The following is a 15975-nucleotide window of genomic DNA, read 5'->3' as shown; positions in this document are numbered from 1 at the left end:
TGGTTGCCCGATATGGAGACAGAGAGGTCCAGGAAGGGGAGAGAGGTGTTAGAGATGGTCCAGGTAAACTTAAGGTTGGGGTGGAAGGTGTTAGTGAAGTGGATGAACTGTTCGAGCTCCTCGTGGGAGCACGAGGCGGCGCCGATACAGTCATCAATGTAACGGAGGAAGAGGTGGGGTTTAGGGCCGGTGTAGGTACGGAAGAGGGATTGTTCCACTTAACCTACAAAGAGGCAGGCGTAGCTTGGGCCCATGTGGGTACCCATGGCTACCCCCTTTGCCTGTAGGAAGTGAGAGGAATTGAAAGAGAAGATGTTGAGTGTGAGGACGAGTTCGGCTCAGCGGATGAGGGTGTCAGTGGAGGGGGACTGGTCGGGCCTGCGGGACAGGAAGAAGTGGAGGGCCTTAAGGCCATCTGCATGGGGAATGCAGGTGTAGAGGGACTGGACGTCCATGGTAAAGATGAGGTGTTGGGAACTGGGGAATTGGAAGTTCTGGAGGAGGTGGAGGGCATGGGTGGTGTCACGGACGTAGGTAGGGAGTTCCTGGACCAAGGGGGAGAAAACGGAGTCCAGATAGTTGGAGATCAGTTCGGTGGGGCAGGAGCAGGCGGAGACAATGGGTCGACCAGGGCATTCAGGTTTGTGGATTTTGGGAAGGAGATAGAAGCGGGCAGTGCGAGGTTGGGGAACGATGAGGTTGGAGGGCGTGGGTGGGAGGTCACCTGAGGTGATGAGGTTGTGGATGGTTTGGGAGATGATGGTTTGGTGCTCAGGGGTGGGGTCATGATCAAGGGGGCGGTAGGAGGAGGTGTCGGAGAGTTGGCGTCTGGCCTCGGCGATGTAGAGGTCAGTGCGCCACACTACAACTGCGCCTCCCTTGTCCTTCCCCTGCCCCTTTTCTGATGAAGGGTCTAGGCCCGAAACGTCAGCCTCTCTGCTCCTATGATGCCGTTTGGCCTGCTGTGTTCATCCAGCCCTGCACCTTGTTGTCTCAGATTATTAAGAGGACTACTTTAGTCTTAGTCTTGCTGCCTACTGTTTGAAGTCACAGTGGGTTAGAGCAAGACAAGAAAGAACTCAGTTAATTTCCTCCACTTCATTTTCAATTGCCCTGGTGTAGGGGAGGAGGTGGTGGGGGTCAGTGAGTTAGAACTGTGGCCCATATCCAGATCCAAAAAAGATGCAGGCCTTGAAGGACTGACATCATCAGATGATTTCAAATGGCCCGTTTTACGGTAAAGTTTGCTCTTTGCAAATTGGAAGGCCGAAGGGTTTGTTCCTGTACTGTATTGAATTGTACTGAACTGTTCAGTTTTTCTGGTGTTGCCAATGTCTTCTTTTCTGGTTGCCATAGGAAACATCATGGCAGCCAGAAGACATTGACTGAGCGCCATGACCCAGTGCAGCTGGCCCCTGCTGATTTTACTGGCTTCTTTCAAAACAGTTTGAGCAGCTTTAAATGTGTGGTTTTGTGCAGGCCTAGCTTTTGTGGTTGCTAGTTTTCCCAACTATTTTTACTGGTGTTTCATTAGTAAAGATAAATGTCTATATTAAAGAAAGGGTAACTCTCTACCACAGAAAATAGTTGAAGCCAGAGCATTGAATGTTTTCAAGAAGGGGTTAGATGTAGTTCTTAGGACTAAGGGATCAAAGAGCACAAGGAGAAATTGGAAACAGGGAACTGAATTGAAAGATCAACCATGATCATATTGAATGGTGGAGCAGGTGCAAAGGGCTGATGGCCTACTCTTGCTCCTATTTCCTGAGTTTCAGTGTTTCATACAATGTGAAACCCAAGACTATCAGACCTCAAATTTTTTCACAGATGGATAACGTAAATCAAACATGGCGCAAGTCAATGACCTGAAACAATTGGTGTCTGAATGGCCTGTTGGGGAATGTGGGGTAGTGAGATGGAGGCAGCAAAGTGGTGTTTCACACCTTCAGGAGTAAGACAAAGCAGGATTGATGGGATGGGATCCACCACCAGAATTCCATCAATCCCGGCTCTCTGTTCTCGAATGTAATGACCATATGTTAATCTGTGGACTAGTCACCAACTCCAAGTGGACATATTCCTGGGGTTTCATCACATGACTTCCTGCCTCCAACTGCTCCATCCTACCATTGTTGCTGAGCAAAACACCATGGAGCCTAAATTTTACACCAATCAGAAATCAAGTACTTGTTACCAGAATGACTGACAATCCTCCAAGCCTCAAAGTTCTAATATTTTATTTAACAAATGCACTCAAAGCAAAAAAAATTGGAAAGTAACCATTTCAATACTCTAATGAAAACTCTTCTTCACAACATACTTTTCTACTTACCTTGGTGTCACCTGCAAATTTAGCTCCAACCTTTGATTTGGCATCTTATCAAATTACTTTTAGAAATCCAAGTACAGTACATCTACAGGCTTGTCTTATCAAAAATGTGTGTTGTTCCTCCAATAAACTACTTAAACATGATTTTCCCTTCACAAAACCATGCTGACTCTTCTTAATTACTATGAACTTTTCTAAATGCACATCCATAATCTCTGTAATGATCGATCCTAACACCTTGACTAATGGCCCGTAGTTTACCATTACCTGCATCTGCCCCTTCTTGATTATTTGCTACTTTCATGTTGGATGGGTGCTCTCATGAATATAGAGAACTTTAGAAAATTACATTAGCACATGTACGGCTTCATTAACAAATTCTTTTAAGACTTTAGGATGAAGTCTAGGACCAAGACTTTTCAGACCACAGTTCTATCAGTTTGCTCAGGACCACAACCCTAATGTTTGTAATCTTGATAAGTTTCTCACTCTTTCCAGCCCTTGATTTAAAGTCATTACTGAAATGTTTTTCATCTCCTCTACTGTGAAACAAGTTATTTGTTCATTTTATCTGCCGTTCCCTTATTATCTATTGTTAATTCCTCAATTCCACTCTCTACAAGACCAATACTCACTTTGCTTACTCTTTTGCTTTTGAATTATCAGATTAACATTTCCTATCCAATTCCTCTTTTAGTAGCATTAATTGGTCAATGCTGCCTTGGTATCTCACTTCGCCTCTGGAATACAGCTCTTTGGTCCATGTTTGCACCAAGCTGGTAATGAGGTCAAGAGCTGTGTGGCCCTGGTGGAACACAAGTAAGGCAGGTTATTAGTAAGTAAATGCTACTTATTAGCATTGTCTATGGCACCACACAGGACAAAGCAGCCCACTTGATTGGCACCACATCTACCACCGCTGTATGGTGGCATTGACAAGATGGCTCTGCAGCAACTGTCCCAGACTCCTTCGAATTTGAAAGCCCACAACCTCTTGTACCTGTATGGACCAGAGCAGCAGATACAAGGAAAGAAGTTTGCTTTCAAGCTACAGCACCATCCTGACTTGGAAATATATCCCCATTTCTTCAGTGTCGCAGGGACAAAATCTTGGAATTCCCTCCCTGACAACACCGTGATACAGCAGATCAAGATGGCAACTCACCAGCATCTTCTCAAGGGCAACTAGGGATGGGTCACAAATGTTGGCCCCGCCAGTAAACACCATTTCACTTAAAAAGAATTTAAAACGCTTGCTTTTTTTGAAAACAAACCTGAATTCTAATGGTGAGATTTGAGATCCCTTTCCATCCAGTAACATAACCATAATACTACCATACCCTTGAGGCATTAGAGGCCACCAGTCCTGTTGCATCGTATGGCTGCACTACCATTTTTGGAAACTTCTGTGTTATTGTCTGGTTTCTCATTCATACAGAGGTGATATTTCTTAGATGCAGCCAGCAATGGAGCAGATGTGTTCCTGGGGGTTTACCATGCAGAGCCAAGATTCCTGAAATCCCCTCACACATGCCACTGAAACAATAAGCAGACTGTGCTAATTGTGCATGCTTCGTGGCTATCTGCTTCTTTGTAAAGCTTTCTTCAAGTTAAAGACCCTCAGAACAACCTTAATAGCATTTGAAACGTGCACAATTAAGGGAAGTGCCGACAAGTAACAACATTTCCGAAATGGTGATTAGGAGGAGCAACTTCAAATCGTGGAAGCCTGAAACAAAGGCAGAAAATACTTCACAGGCCTTAGGAAGAAAAGACGGATCTAAATTATGGGTGGAGGTCAGTGGTGCTCAGACTCCCTGTCCTGTCAAATATCAATGGATCTATTATGAGCTTTTAACAATTTTCAATCCAAATATGGGGATGATAGCAGGGATTATGCGGCAGCCACAATTACAGAGTTGACAAAGGAATCATTCGAAAGCTGCTGAGTCTACTAGATCCTTCTGAAGGCAGGAATAGAAGCCTAGAGTCAAAAATATCTGTACACTGCTTCTGAACTGGTCCTCAGTCAGAGTTCCTCCCCTATCCTATTTGACAGTATTTTTAAATAATCAAAATCACTGACCATATCTTTCCTATTCCAGCCTGGATCAAATCTTTCCTAAAATAGTTCAAATAACAACAAAGCCAACCTTCAAAAACATCTGACATTGCTATAGTTTTTTTTATCATCCCACAAACTCACTTTGCCTTATGAGAGTTTATATTGTTCCCAAATACAAGATTCTAAAGCAATACTCTGCAAGCAAGTGAATCATTTGTGTCATCAGCTTTCAACAGGTGAAGAGCTTCTTATTGAGGGGTTGAAAGGAAGTAGCTACAACCACGAAGCCCAGGCAGTGTGGAGAGATGGTGAGAGCTGCTTGTAGCTGGAGTCAGAGTACAAGGCTTCCTGGCGTATTGTGGGAGGATCCTTCAGTCAGGAAGATCTCCATGCGCAGCGATCCATTCGTGTTGCAAGAGGTTCCTTGCTGCCCAAGCAGTGCACATTCTGGCTTTTGCCTTTAGCACAGAACTATAGCTACATTTGAGCAAGGAACAAGTTTAGGCCATTTCATTCTTTGAGCCTGCTCTGCCATTCAGTAAGATCAAGGGTAGTCTGATTTTACATTCCTATATCTTTCAGATATATCCTGACAATCTTTCAGACTCTTGATCATCAAGAATCTATCAACCTCTGCCTTAAAAATGTTTAAAGATTCTGCATGCTTAAGTCTTTTGAGGAAAGGAATTCCAAAGACTCACAACCCTCTGAGAGAGAAAAAAAAATTTTCTCACCTCTGTCTTAAATAGGCAAGCGCTTAATTGAAGACAATGACTCCTAATTCCAGATTCTCCCACAAGAGGAAACATCATTTCCACATTCACCCAGTCAAGTCCCGTCAGGGTTTTATATCTTTCAATTGAATCATCTCTGACTCTTCTAAACTTCAAAGGATACAGTTCTCACCTATTCAACCTTCTTTCTAAGGCAATCCACTCATTCCAGGTATTAATTTAGTAAACTGTCTCTGAACTACTTCCAATATATTAACGTTCTTCTCTAAGTACAGTGACAAGTACAGTCCACAATACTCCAGATATATCCTCACCAATGGCCACACTCTTGCACTCACAATCCAAGACATTCCTGTACGGACAAAGACAGCAGATACATGAGAACACCACCTGCAAGTTCCCCTCCAAGCCACACATCATCCTGACTTGGAAATATATCACATTTCCTTCAGTGTTGCTGGATCAAAATCCTAGGATTCCTTCCCTAACAATCCTGTGACACAGTGGTTCAAGGAGGCATCTCACCACCATCTTCTCAAGGACAAATAGGGATTGGTTACAAATGCTGGCTTCACAGGAACAAAGGATTATGCCATTAGAGACAGAAGATGTTGGAATTACATTAGGAGTGGAGCGAGAAACAGTTCATGTTTCAGATTGACACATCTTTTGCTATCAGTGTGTGCTTCCCTTCTGGCAGCAGCCTCATCATGAAGCAGAGTATGTTTACCTGTGCAACATTGAATGAGAAAGATGCATACTAACATGCATACAAGTGTCTAGGAGAGGAGGAGCAAATGGAAGCCTGGTTGATCTACAACATAACACCAGTTCCCCCACTTTTCTCCATTTCCATTAATACCTTTGGTTAGCAATAATCTACCTGTCTGAGCTCTAAATGTCACAATTGACCAGAACTGATTGTCATTTTCAAAAGAAAATTCCAACCATACAGTGTGGAAGTGGGCCATTCAGTCCATCAATTCTATACCAACTCTCTGAAGGGCATCCCACCCAGACCCATCCCTGTAATCCTGCATTTCCCATAGCTAACTCATCTTACCTGCACTTCCCTAGACACTAGGGGCAATTTCCCATAGCCAATCCACTTAACCTGGATATTTTTGGACTGTGGGAGGAAACCCACACAGACACAAGGCAAACATGCAAACCCCACAAAGACAGTTGCCCAAGCCTGGAATTGAACCCAGATCCCTGGCACTGTGAGGTAGCAGTGCTAACCACTGAGCCACCATCCCACCCACTCTACCAGCCTTTGTGTGCAGACTTATTTTCTGATTTCACTCATGAAAAGTCTGGCTCTAATTTTTAGACTAAAAGTCCCCAGTGTGAGACTGCCCAGGCTGCCCACATGTAGTAGAAAGAGCCTCCCTTCCCAGAGCATCTTTTGTAGTGATCTATGATGGCTAATGCTGTCACCATGTTATATCCTAGCTCCTGGGATCAACCACTGTTGGTTTGTGGTTGGAATCGAGAACATGTTACCACCAATCCACCTTCCTATGCTGGTGTAGGGGGTTCTTGGTCCATGGTAGAGAATGGATCACAAGTAATTCTTAAGTGGAGAGATACAACAATAGAACGTAGTTGACTGCAAAACAGTAATCATCTAGGGGTTACTTTCCCTCTTAGGCATATTAAGTATTCCTAACAAGAGGTAGAAAAGCCACTGTGTCCCTCATCACATGATTGCGCCAGATTTGAAATCGTTCTCCACCCAGAGGCTGTGTGACTTCATCAAACTGGGTGGAGATCAGGATTGCAGAAACATTAACTCTTTCAGAGCCATAACCTTATACAACACCTATTAATCAACTCAATGCATTTTGCAGCTAGCCACCTGTAATTAACCAACTGTGGCAGTGTCACTGGACCACTACTTCCAACACCACTAGGGCTAATTCTCCAGCAATATAGGTTCAAATCCCACGGTGGTGAAAGATGCATTCAATCAAAGTGTGGAGTTAGCAGCTGAGCTAATGGTGGCCATGTAACCATTGCTAACTATTGCAAAAAACCATTGAACCCTTTCAGAAAGTGAATCTGTCTTCTATCACCTGTTCTAGCCTACATGTGACTCCAAACTCACGGTAAAGGGATTGACAATAATTGCTGGTCAAGCCAGCAATGAATTAAAATAAAAATTCTTGAAATAATTAATAAATACAGCAGCATCTTTCTTTTCCACAGCAGGACTCAGCAAGCCACAATGAGAGAATTGATCCATTAAACCTTATTAGTGTTGATTAACCTCTTCCTAAAAACACTGTTGACATATCTGCATCAGATGAACTGTGGAAGTTCCAGAAGGTGCCTCAGCAAAACCTTCTCCAGGGCAATTATAGACAGGCTTATCTATAAAAGCAGGCTTGGTCAGCAGTGCAGACATCCCAGAGAAGAATTCTGAAAATGTTGGCAAGGACAACAAAGAATCCCTCTCTTGCCTTCAGATAGTTTGTTTTTTTTATCATTAGCAAATGTCAGACAAGGCCAGTGGTCAAATTGAGAAAAGCATTTTTTGAAAACAAAGGGCAGTCAGCCTGTAGAGCACACTTCCTCAAAACGTTGTGGATGTTTGGTTGAAGTTTTCAAGATGATGAAGGATATGTTAATTTTGCTGTTAGTGAACATACTCAGATCAATAGAATTGAGCTGTGGATCAATCACGATCTAATTGGATAGCAGAGAAGGCCGAAGGCATTATGCAGCCTCCTCCTGTTCCTAAGGACTTGTTTTAGATGGTACCCAGTAGTACCATGTAGAGAGGATCAAATACCCCCACTTAAAATCACAAGATGCCTGTGTTGATCACACCAAATTTGACGCTGAGAACAGGAGATCTTGAAAGCAAATCTGAATTGAGAATTGACCACCAACTGTGTCTCTCAGTCTGCTTTCCAGTTGCCTAGCAACATCTCACTTGAGTCAGCATAGTTTCAGTCCTGAACATAATATTAACTCTGTTCTTCTTTGCTGGGGCTGGAGTTTCCGAATCTGGTGCTGGATTTTCATTACCGCAGCATTTAGTTAAAGTCAGGAAATTCCCTAACTTGAGAAATTTGCCCCAGTTTAAGGATCTCGGTTATGCAGACTCCACACTCCGGGGAGGGGGTGGGGGGGAGCTGGAGGTGGGAGAGAGTCAGCCCTGTGAATCTCAGAGACGCATTGTAAGCAGTCACTGGGGCAGATGGTCAGTCTGTACTCAAGCTCTGTTGATTAGAAAACCCACCTTGGCCCCAGTGAATTTGACAAAAGCTGTTCGGGCCACTCGCTCTCAATCCTCCCACACTTTCAGTTCCTCTGTCTCTATGAGTCCCACTGACGAGTTATTCATTGTCTGGCCAGTGGGTCTTTGCTGTAGGACTGCAGGATGGGGTGGGAGGGGGTGAGCTGCTCACTGCCCAGCCATAAAACCCCATGTGTACAAACTCAATCCTAATCACTTCCAGTAATACAATGTCTAAGTACTGTGGTGTTACTGTATGGAGCCAATGGGAAATGACATTGGAACAATGACCGGTTGTTCAAATCAGTCAACGTTCCAATATTTGTCCTTGCACATTGATGTGTCCAACCAGGATTGGAAATCATGCTTGCTTTGCTCTCATCTCATTGTCTTCTTTTTTGAGAAGATTGTTCCAACCTTAATTCTTGAAAAGAGCTCATTTTAACCAATGGCTCCTTATTGTAAGTGTAGCATAGCTTCAGATCAATACAGGAACATAGGAACAGGAGTAGAGCATTCAGCCCCTTGAGCCTGTTCCACCATTGATTGAGATCGTGGCTGATCTGTGGTCTAACTCTATAAAGCTGTCTTTGACCCATATCCCTGAATACATTTGCTTAAAAAAAACTTTATCTTTCTTGGGTTTGAAATAAACAACTGATTCTGGATCCATTGCTGTTTGAGGAAGAAAGTTCCAAATCTCGACCTCCTTTTGAATATATGACTCAAAATGATTGGTCCAGACCATTTAGGGATCTGCTGTGTTATTTTGTGAGGTACTGCTCTTGCCTGAGATGAAAACCTGGGTGTTGAGGCTGGGGGGACTGATAATCCCGAGGTTTCAGCTAATGCTGTGGGGATATGGGTTCAAATTCCTTCACAGGAGTCTATTGCCTTGCAGTTTCATGTGGGTTGTTACAGGACGGATGTCAGTTTCCTCAATGTGATGGATGTGCATCATGCTGTACCCAGTCTGGATGTGAACTGTGATATGTTCAATTGAGTTGTGGAGTCTGTGTGTCTCCCAGCAGATCTGAAAGGCATAACTACCCTCCAAACCAATGGATGTGGACGTGTGGTCTAAGTATCATCTTAGGTTCAACATGGAACAGATCAGGCCCTTTCCTGCAAAACATGTCAGTCTGGAGGGGATGCAAGGCCAGGTCGCAGCATGACCTTGGGAGTTCAGCGACAGCATTGGTGTCCATTCCCTTCAGTTTCACATACAGGCTGGAGGCTCATCAATCAACAACTTTTTTATGGTTCCTGTGGCTGTCGTCACAGTCTGAATGTATAAATGCAGCCAGCTGGCATTTCCTAAAGCAGCGAGGAGTTCAGGCAGTGTGTTAAAATCCTCTTCCCCTTTCCTGTCCTTTCGGTTAGGTCAACGACAAAATACAGCTGCATCAACCAAGACAGGACTATCTATCGAGTAGCAATGAAAGTTTGACTCCAGACCAGCTACGTGAACTATGTGAAGAAACTTGGAATGCAAGAGAAGGCAAACATCTCCATTTTCCTCTGCCATTACGCCTTGACTGGGCTGCAATTTCCAGTAAAACTTCCACCGATTCCTGCCCACCAGTTTGGGAATAATTGCCCACAGATCGAGGCAATGCCATGTGCTTCAGGATATAATGGAGTCACTGGGCTGAATAGCAGAGTCTAGACTGGCATACCTGGTCAACTGTAATTCGGAACTGCCTGACTTGGGGTGACATGTAAAAACCAGGTTCTTACTGATCCCCAGGTTGGCACAAGAGATCCCCTGGCACTCTTCAGAGAAGGACCAGAGTTCTGCCCCCAGTATCCTCGCCCGATGTTTATCCCTCAAGCAACATCACTAAAACTGATTATCTATATCATTTTGCTTAGTGGGATCTTGCTATGCTGCAAGTCCTCATTGCAGCAGTTGAATAGCGCTTCACGGAATTGTAGTGGTACACATGGAGGCCATTCAGCCCACCATGTCTGCACCTGTTCTCAGATAGACGAACGAGAGGAGATCCAACTGAGGTGTAGAAGATGCTAAAGGGGGTTGACAACGTTGATGTGGTGTGGATGCTTCCTCATATGGGACAATCGAGAAGGAGAGGTCATGGTTTTAGGATAACGGATAGCAGATTTAAACCAGAGACAAGGGGAAAACACTTCTCTTAAAGGGTCATGAATCTATTGAATTCACTACCCCATGGTGCAGGGGTCACTGGAACATTGAGTAATTTTAAGGAGGAGATGGACAGAATTTTGATTGGTAATGGGTTAAAGAGTTTATGGAGAGCGGGCAGGAAAATGGAGTTGAGACCGAGTTCAGATCATCCTTGATCGTATTAAATGGTCAAGTCGAGGGACTGAATGACTTATTCTTGCTCCTCGTTCTTATGTTCTTGAGCATCTCACTTCATGCTACTGTCTTGCCATAACTCTGCACATTGTTTTGGTTCATATAATTATCTAATGCCCACTTGAATGCCTCAATTAAACCTGCTCCCCCCCACAATTCCAGGCAATGCATTCCATACCTGAGCCACTCGCTGTGTGACAAAGCTTTGTCTCACATCACATTTAATCCTTTCGCCAATTACATTAAATCTGTGGCCTTTCATTCTCGATTCTTTCACTAATAGGAGCAGTTTCACCCGATCTATTCTGTCCAGGCTCCTCATGATTTTGAAAACTTTGACTAAATCACCTCTTGGCATTTCCCGCTCCAAAGAAAATAGTCCTAACTTCTTTATTGTGTCTACATACCTGAACCTTTTATCCATGGAACCACTCTCTTCTGCACTGTCTCCAACCTCCACTGTTTTACATCCATCCTAAATGTAGACCCAGACCTGTACACAACACTCCAGCTAAAGACTAACTGCTATGGTCTGCTGTATGGAGAAAGAAGGTTGACGAAAGCAGAGCGATAGATATTGTCTATATGGACTTCAGTAAGGCGTTCGACAAGGTTCCATATGGTAATCTGGTTGGTAAGGTTAGATTCTATGGGAACTAGGGGGAGCTAGCCAGTTGGATACAAAATTGGCTTGAAGGTAAGAGACAGAGAGTGGTGGTAGAAGGTTGTTTTTCGGACTGGAGGCCTGTGACCAGTGGTGTGCTGCAAGGATCGGTGCTGGGTCCACTGCTTTTTGTCATTTCTATAAATGATTTGCATGTGAACATCGGAGGCATGGTTAGTAAGTTTGCCGATGACACCAAAATTGGAGGTATAGTGGACGGTGAGGAAGGTTATCTCATTGTACTACAGGACCTTGATCAGAGGGGCCAATGGGCCGAGGAGTGTCAGGTGGAATTTAATTTAGATAAGTGTGAGATGTTGTATTTTGGTAAGGCAAACCTTGGCAGGACTTGTATAGTTAACGTTAGGGCCCTGGGGACTGTTGCCAAGCAAAGAGACCTAGGGTGTAGGTGCATAGTTCTTTGAAAGTCGAGTCGCAGGTAGATAGGGTGGTGAGAAAGACATTTGGCACGGTTGCCCTCAATGGTCAGAGCGTTGAGTATCAGAGTTGAGATGTCATGTCGTGGCTGTAATGGGATATTGATGAGTCCACATTTGAAATACTGCATTCAATTCTGGTCGCCCTTCTACAGGAACTTTGTTGTTAAACATGAGAAGGTGCAGAAAACATTTACAAAGATGTTGCCAGGATTGGAGTATTTGAGCTATAGGGAGAGGCTCAATAGACTGGGGCTTTTTCCTCTGGAGCATCAGAGGCTGTGGGGTGACCTTATAGAGGTTTATAAAATAATGAGGGGCATGGATAGGGTGAAGAGCCAAGGTTTTTCTCCTAGGATAGGGGAGTCCAAAACTAGATGGCATAGGATTAAAGTGAGAGGAGGAAAATTTAAAAAGGACCTAAGGGGCAACATTTTCATGCAGAGGGTGCTGCATGTATGGAACGAGCTGACAGAGGAAACGGTGAAGGTTGGTACAATTACAACATTTAAAAGACATTTGGATGGGTATATGTGTAGGAAGGGTTTAAAAGGAAATGGGCCAAAAACTGGCAACTAGGTCAAATTTGGATATCTGGTCAGCCTGGACGAGTTGGACAAAGGGTCTGTTTTCATGCTGTACATCTCTATAACTCCAGGACTTATTAATAAAGGCTAGGATGCTGTCTGCTTGATTAACTGGTCTCTCCACACTCCACAACTTGTCAATCTGTTTTTGAAGCTGTACGCTGTTCTGCTCACAGTTTACAATGCTTCCAAGTTTTGGTGCTATCTGCAAACTTTAAATTGTCCCTTGCACGTCAGGATTTAGAGCATTAATATATTTCATGAAAAACAAAACAGTCTCAATATTGACTCCTGCAGAACCCCAGTACAAACTATCCTTCTCCAGCCCTAAAAGAGTATTATTAATCATTTCTCTGTGTTCCCTATCACTCAGTCAATTTATATCCTCATTGGTCATGATAATTCATAGGGTGTAACCCGTTTTGCGATATCCTGAGTTTGTGAAATAATATGTAACTGCAAGTTCTTTCCTTTAAATCGATTTGCCAACTATTTCCCAATAAAGCTCATGGTCCTTTAATAGTTGGACAGGAACAACCATCTCAAAGCCTAAACGTTGTTATAGCAACATTTATCATTCAAAGTTCATTTGAAAGGACTCTGGCTGCAAGGCAACACTAAAACAGTGACAAAGTAGGGAGGGTGGTGAGCTGGAGAGAAAGGAGAACTGGTGTGTAGGGTTCACTGCAGGATTTCTCCAGATTGGACAAAAGGTCAGAAATTTTAATCTTTGGAACATTCTTGAAACTCAGGATTCCTAAATTACAGAACATAACATGTTTTCAAATTATTGGAAGTTAGAAATAGCAGCAAATTGGTCTCACAGATTAACAGCTCTTTTGAAACTCAGGGCCTTTTAATTATATGAAAGGAATAATTATAACAATGTACTGTGGCCAATCAGTATAGTCTTTCCTCTGATTCTGAAAGGCTTGCGTTATGAAGACAGATTAAGTAGTTTAAGCCTTAGGAATTTACATGAATCATAGAATCCCTACAGTGTGGAAACAGGCCTTTCAGCCCATCAAGTCCTTACCGACCCTCTGAACAGCATCCCTCCCAGCTCCACCCCACCTACCCTATCCCTGTGTCCCTGCATTTCCCATGGCTAATCCGCCCAGCCTGCACATCCTGGACACTATGGGAAAGTTACCATGGCCAATCCACCTAACCTGCACATCTATGAACTGTGGGAGGAACCCGGAGCACCCAGAGGAAACCCAAGCAGACACCGGGAGAATGTGCCAACTCCACACAGACAGTCGCTCCAGGGCGGAATCAAACCCGGGTCCCTGGTGCTGTGAGACAGCAGTGCTAACTACTAAGATATATAAAGTAATAAAGGAGATTGACCAAACAGACGTGGAGTTGATGTCTCCTCTCTAGAACAAGAGGTTGTTGCTTTAGGATAAGAAGTAATAGATTTAAGACAGAAATAAGAAAGAATTATTTCTGTCAAAGGGTTGTGGATCTGTGAAATTCACTCCCCTTGAGTGTGATGGGCGTTGGCACTTTGAGTAAATATGAGGAGAACACAGGGCTGGTAAGTGATGAGGTAGCAGCTGACCACTGCAATAACAAGAAATGGCATTTTTAAAATTTTGTCAAAAAGGCAATGTGTTAAAAGTACTCATGCTGTTACTCCAAAACAAATAATAGTGAAGAAAGGACAAAGGCATTACAGCAACATTTTAAAGGTTTTTGCAAAGTAGCTGTTAATTGAATGACACTTTGTCACAGCTGTTAATTTCAGTTTTTGTTTAATCAATGAAACATGCTGTTTAAATGCCATCAAAATGGGTTTGACTGATGGAAGTCAAGAGCTACATAAAGGGGCTCAATTTTCCACCAGTTAATCAGAGAATCAAAGAATCATTACTGGATGGAAGGAGACCATTCAACTCATCATGTCTGCTGTGGCTTTGTTATCTAGTCTGGCCTATGATCTGGAATCAACCTTTTCCCCAACTCCTGCACGCCACTACTATCCAAACCAAAGGTTGGTACCCTCTTGAACCTGCCTCCACCACATTTCTAGTCAGTGTATTCTATACCCTAACTACTCACTGTGTGAAAAGGCTTCTTGTCACATTACCCTTGTTCATTTGCATGGGCCCTGATCACTCCCCAATCTAGATCAACTCCTGATAATCACCTCCCTCCCACAAATCCCCCTCTAATCCACAAAGCACTCAACCCAATTAGTCGCATAAAACTACAGGATCTTGTCACTACAGGAAAGTTACAGTATACAATTATCAGCACAATAACCTTAGATGACTCTGTCATTTATAGGGTAGAATTACAAGGAGCACAGTACTTGGTCTGTGAAGTTTTCTCTAACTTTATGTCAGTCAGCAACATAGAGTGATCAGACCTGTCACTTAACAGAATAATATCACATGACTTGCTAAGCTGGTTACCAGTCTCTCAAACTTTCTCCATTAGTAATATACAGTTACAATACCATGTTACCAAGTAGCATTGGTCTCAGAGTAAAGTTAATGGACCCTGTCTTTTAGGTAGGTAAAGGGAATGCTGGATGACTACAGAAATTGAGGTTTTGGTCAAGAAAAAGAAGGAAGCATATGTCAGACATAGGCAGCAGAGATCGAGTGAATCACTAGAAGAGTATAAAGGCAGTAAGAGTATACTTAAGAGAGAAATCAGGAAGGCAAAGAGGGGACATGAGATAGCTTTGGCAAATGGAGTTAAAGAGTATCTAAAGGGATTTTATAAATACATTAAGGACAAAGGGGTAACTAGGGAGAGGACATGGCCCCTTAAAGATCAGCTAGGCGACCTATGTGTGGAACCGCAGGAGACTGGGGAGATAGTAAACAAGTATTTTGCATCAGTGTTTGCTGTGGAGAAGGATATAAAAGGTAGAGAACATGGGGAAAAAGTAGTGACATCTTGAAAAATGTCCATATTACAGAGGAGGAAGTGCTGGAAGTCTTAAAACACATAAAGATGGATAAAGCCCTGGGACCTGATCAGGTGTACCCTAGAACTCTATGGGAAGCTAGGGAAGTGATTGCTGGGCCCCTTGCTGAGATATTTGTATCATTGATAGCCACATATGAGGGTCTCCAAAGACTGGAGGTTGGCTAACATGGTGCCACTATTTAAGAAAGAATGGTAAGGAAAAGCTGGGGAACAATAGACTGGTGAGCGTGACATCAGTAATGGGAAAATTGTTGGCGGGAATCCTGAAGGACAGGATTTACATGTATTTGGAAAGGCAGGGACGGATTAGGGATAGTCAACATGACTTTGTGTGTGGGAAATTGTGACTAACTAACCTGATTGAGTTTATTTGAAGAAGTTTCAAAGAGGATTGATGAGGGCATAGCAGTGGACGTGATTTTTTTTTATTTATTCACAGGATGAGGGCATTGCTGGCTAGGCAGCATTTATTGCCCATCCCTAATTGCCCAGAGGGCAGTTAAGAGTCAACCCATTGCTGTGGGTCTGGACTCACACGTAGGCCGAACCAGCTAAGGATGGCAGTTTCCTTCCCTAAAGGAAATTAGTGAATCAGATGGCTTTTTCTGAACAATCAACA

This window comes from Rhincodon typus, chromosome 29, assembly GCF_021869965.1.
Source record: "Rhincodon typus isolate 14 chromosome 29, sRhiTyp1.1, whole genome shotgun sequence".
NCBI classification, from domain to species: domain Eukaryota; kingdom Metazoa; phylum Chordata; class Chondrichthyes; order Orectolobiformes; family Rhincodontidae; genus Rhincodon; species Rhincodon typus.
This window is presented reverse-complemented; position numbering follows the sequence as displayed.